General features: G+C 44.8%; 3 non-coding genes across 3 annotated transcripts; 1 reads left to right on the forward strand and 2 right to left on the reverse strand.

Annotated features, from left to right (window-relative positions):
• Nucleotides 1-740: 740 nt before the first annotated feature.
• Nucleotides 741-802, forward strand: LOC126030126 (U7 small nuclear RNA). The gene has a single exon (XR_007503077.1). It is a non-coding gene; the product is annotated as a U7 small nuclear RNA (small nuclear RNA).
• A 3001-nt stretch (nt 803-3803) lies between these two features.
• Nucleotides 3804-3935, reverse strand: LOC126031213 (small nucleolar RNA SNORA51). The gene has a single exon (XR_007503257.1). It is a non-coding gene; the product is annotated as a small nucleolar RNA SNORA51 (small nucleolar RNA).
• Nucleotides 3936-4128: 193 nt separating this feature from the next.
• On the reverse strand, nt 4129-4190 carry LOC126030188 (U7 small nuclear RNA). Its single transcript, XR_007503085.1, has one exon. It is a non-coding gene; the product is annotated as a U7 small nuclear RNA (small nuclear RNA).
• Between the last annotated feature and the right edge of the window lie 439 nt (nt 4191-4629).

Consider the following 4629-nt stretch of genomic DNA (forward strand, 5'->3'; position numbering starts at 1 on the left):
TTTTTTTTTTTTGGTTTTTGGGCCACACCCGTTTGACGCTCAGGGGTTACTCCTGGCTATGCACTCAGAAATCGCCCCTGGCTTGGGGGACCATATGGGACACCGGGGATAGAACCGCTGTCCGTCCTACGCTAACGCTTGCAAGGCAGACACCTTACCTCTAGCGCCACCTTCCCGGCCCCATCCTTGTGCATTTTTTTTTTTTTTTTGGTTTTTCGGGCCACACCCGTTAGATGCTCAGGGGTTACTCCTGGCTACGCGCTCAGAAATTGCCCCTGGCTTGGGGGGACCATATGGGACGCCGGGGGATCGAACCATGGTCCTTTCCTTGGCTAGCGCTTGCAAGGCAGACACCTTACCTCTAGCGCCACCTCGCCGGCCCCCATCCTTGTGCATTTTAGCCTTTTAGTTCCACCCCTTTCTGATAGAGGAGCCTTCAAGTTTATTCATTCCCAGCATTGATCTATTTCTTCTTGCTGTTCTATCGATTTAACCCTGGCATACTTGGATGTGCATATCATTAAGCCCATACACATTAAATATAGTGATGCCAGGGCTTTAGTGATAGTACAGCGGTAAGGCATTTGCCTTGCAAGCGGCCAACACAGGGTGGACCCCGATTCAAATCCCAGCATTCCATATGGTCCCCAAGCCTGCCAGGGGCGACTTCTGAGTGTAGAGCCAGGAGTAGCCCCTGAGTGCCACTGGGTGTGACCCAAAAACTTAAAAAGAAACAAACCAAGTGTTACAGCTCTTTTAGAATTTGTCCAGCAGGCCTTCTGGTCTCCACTGGAAGGCTCCCCTCCCAAAAAAAAAGAAACAAACCAAATATATATATAGTGATGTCTTCTCAAAAGATAGACCCTTTATCATTAAGCAGTGCCCTTCTTTTTTTTTTTTTTTTTTTTTGGTTTTTGGGCCACATCCGGCATTGCTCAGGGGTTACTCCTGGCTCAGAAATAGCTCCTGGCAGGCACGGGGGACCATATGGGACACCCAGATTCGAACCAACCACCTTAGGTTCTGGATCAGCTGCTTGCAAGGCAAACACCGCTGTGCTATCTCTCCGGGCCCAGCAGTGCCCTTCTTTATCTTTTTTTTTTTTTTTTTTTTTTTTTTTTGGTTTTTGGGCCACACCCGGTGACGCTCAGGGGTTACTCCTGGCTATGCGCTCAGAAGTCGCTCCTGGCTTGGGGGACCATATGGGACGCCGGGGGATCGAACCGCGGTCCGTCCGAGGCTAGCGCAGGCAAGGCAGGCACCTTACCTTTAGCGCCACCGCCCCCCAAAAGCCACAACATCTTTTTTTTTTTTTTTTTTTTTTTGGGCCACACCCAGTAATGCTCAGGGGTTACTCCTGGCTATGCGCTCAGAAGTTGCTCCTGGCTTGGGGGACCATATGGGACACCGGGGGATCGAACCGTGGTCCGTCCAAGGCTAGCGCAGGCAAGGCAGGCACCTTACCTTTAGCGCCACCGCCCGGCCCCATCCTTCTTTATCTTTCAGATTTTTTTCTTGCTCTAAAGTCTTCTCTGTCTGAAATTAATGTTTTTTTTTGGGGGGGTGAAATTAATGTGTTTTTTTGAGAATGGCACACTTGGTGGTGCATAGACTTATTCCTCCTCTGCTCAGGAGGAGATCAAACCTAAATGAAAAATCGCAAGTCAAGTGCCCTATTCGCTGCACTATTGCTCTGGCTCTATTAACATGTCTTATTTATTTATTATTATTATTTTTTTTTGGTCACACTGGCAGTGCTCAGGGGTTACTCCTGGATATATGCTCAGAAATTGCTCCTTGCAGGCTTGGGGGACCATATGGGATGCCAGGATTTTAATCACTGTCCTTCTGCATGCAAGGCAAATGCCCTACCTCCACGCTATCTCTCTGGCCCTTTATTTTTCTTTTTGGGCCATACCTTGTGATGCTCAAGGGTTATCCCTGGTTCTGCACTTAGAGTCAATCCTGGCAGTGCTTGGGGGACTATATGGGGTGTTAGGTATTGAATTTGGGTCTTCTGTGTGAAAGGCAAATGCCTACTTACTGTACTGTCTGTCTGACCCCTAATATAGTTAGTGTTATCATGGTATATCTTTGGCTAACACTTCACTCTGAATTCATATGGGAATTTATATATATACACACAGTTTTTTTTTTTTTTTGGTTTTTGGGCCACACCAGTTTGACACTCAGGAGTTACTCCTGACTATGTGCTCAGAAATTGCCCCTGGCTTGTGGGGGACCACGTGGGATGCTGAGGGATCAAACTGTGGTCCATCCTACGCTAGCACTTGCAAGCCAGACTCCTTACCTCTAGCGCCACCTCTCCAGCCCTGGGAATTTATACTTAAAGTAGATTTATTTTACTTATGTATGTATTATATTATTATTTATTTATTTCCTTCCTTTATTTACAGAGTATATAGTTGAGTTTTATTTTCTCACAGAAAAATCTTGTTTTTTGTTTCACTCTGTTAATCATTTTTTTGTTTTTTGGTTTTTGGGCCAGAGACACTCAGAGACTACTTCTGGCTATGCGCTCAAAAATTGCTCCTGGCTTGGGGCACCATATGGGACTCTAGGGGATCGAACTGCAGTCCATCCTAGGCTAGCATGGGCAAGGCAGACGCCTTACTGCTTGCACCACTGCTCTGGCCCCACTCTGATAATTTTTACTTTTTTGGTTGTTGTTTTTTTTTTTTTTGGCCACACCCATCAGCCCTTAGAAATTACTACTGGTTCTGAACTCAGAAATTACTCCTGGTAGGCTCAGGAGATCATATGGGATGCCGGGGATTGAACCTGAGTTGGCTGTGTGCAAAGCAAACATCTTACCCACTGTGTTATCACTTGGGCCCCTCAGTTTTTTACATTTTAATTGATGTGTATTTAGATCATTGATAGTTTAGGTGATTATTGATCTAGTTCAATGATATATGCAGTATGTTACTGTTTTTGTTTTTGTTTTGGTTTTTGGGTCACATCCGGCAGCTCTCAGGGGTTACTCCTGGCTCTATGCTCAGAAAGTGCTCCTGAGGGGCTGGAGCAATAGCACAGCAGTAAGGTATATTTGCCTTGCATGCAGAAAGAAAGTTGTTTGAGTCCCGGCATCCCATATGGTCCCCCGAGCCTGCTGGGGAGATTTCTGAGTGTAGAGCCAGGAGTAGCCCGTGAATGCTGCTGGGTGTGACACAAAAACAAAAACAACAAAAAAGAATTGCTCCTGAAAGGCTTGGGGGACCATATGGGGTGCGGGGATTTGAACAACCATCCTTCTGCATGCAAGGCATGCATGTTATCTCTCCGGCCCCAGTATGTACTGTTTTTTATATGCTGTCCTTGTATTTAATTTTGTTTTTCACACTTTTCCTGCCTTTTAAAAATTTATTTATTTGGGGCCGGCGAGGTGGCGCTAGAGGTAAGGTGTCTGCCTTGCAAGCACTAGCCAAGGAAAGATCGCGACCGCGGTTCGATCCCCCGTCCCATATGGTCCCCCCAAGCCAGGGGTGATTTCTGAGCACTTAGCCAGGAGTAACCAATGAGCATCAAACGGATGTGGCCCGAAAAATCAAAAAAAAATTATGTATTTGGGGCCGGAGAGATAGTATAGCGGTAAGGCGTTTGCCTTGCATGCGGAAGGTCGCTGGTTCGAATCCCAGCATCCCATATGGTCCCCCGAGCCTGCCGGCATAAAGCCAGGAATAACCCCTGAGCATTGCCAGGTGTGACCCAAAAGCCAAATATATATATATATATATATATATATATATATATATATATATATATGTTTATTTATTTAATTTCTTTGTCCCCCAATTCACAATACAGACCAGGCAAAGGGCCTGGTTTGAGGTGTATATGGGGTGCTTTTACTGTATCTCCTCTTTCTATACAGTCAGTGTAAAGAACACAGCCTGTGTAAGCATTGGGAGGCCTTTTCTTTTCCTTTTTTTTTTGATTATATATATATAAACCTTTCACCAGTGCAACATTCCTATCACCAATATCCCAAGTATCCTTCCTCCTCACCCCACACTGGCCTGTACTCTAGACAGACTTTCTACTTCCTCATTCAGTTACATTTTGTTATGATAGTTCTCAGTGTAATTATATCTTTTTTTTAGTAAAGGGGGTTCTTCTGGTGGAGACCAGAGGCCTGCTGGACAAATTCTAAAAGAGCTGTAATACTTCAGTGTAATTATTTCTGTGACTGCACTAAACGATCCCTGTGGTGAGCTTCATGTCAGGAGCTGGACCCTCCAGTGTTCCTCTATTTTGTCTCTGAGAATCATTACACAAATGTTTTTCATTTTTCTCAAAACTCATAGATGAGTGAGACCATTCTGTGTTTATCTCTCTCCCTCTGACTTATTTAACTCAGCATAATAGATTCCATATACATCCACGAATAGGAAAATTTCATGACTTCATCTCTTCTGATGGCTGTTTAATATTCCATTGTGTATATGTACCATAGTTTCTTTAACAATTCTTCTGTTGAGGGGCATCTAGGCTGTTTCCAGAGTCTGGCTATTGTAAACAACGCTACTATGAATATAGGTGTGAGAAAAGGATTTTTGTATTGTATTTTTGTGTTCCTAGGATATATCCGTAGGAGTGGTATAGCTG

This window comes from Suncus etruscus, chromosome 1 (genome assembly GCF_024139225.1).
Source record: "Suncus etruscus isolate mSunEtr1 chromosome 1, mSunEtr1.pri.cur, whole genome shotgun sequence".
Lineage (NCBI taxonomy): Eukaryota > Metazoa > Chordata > Mammalia > Eulipotyphla > Soricidae > Suncus > Suncus etruscus.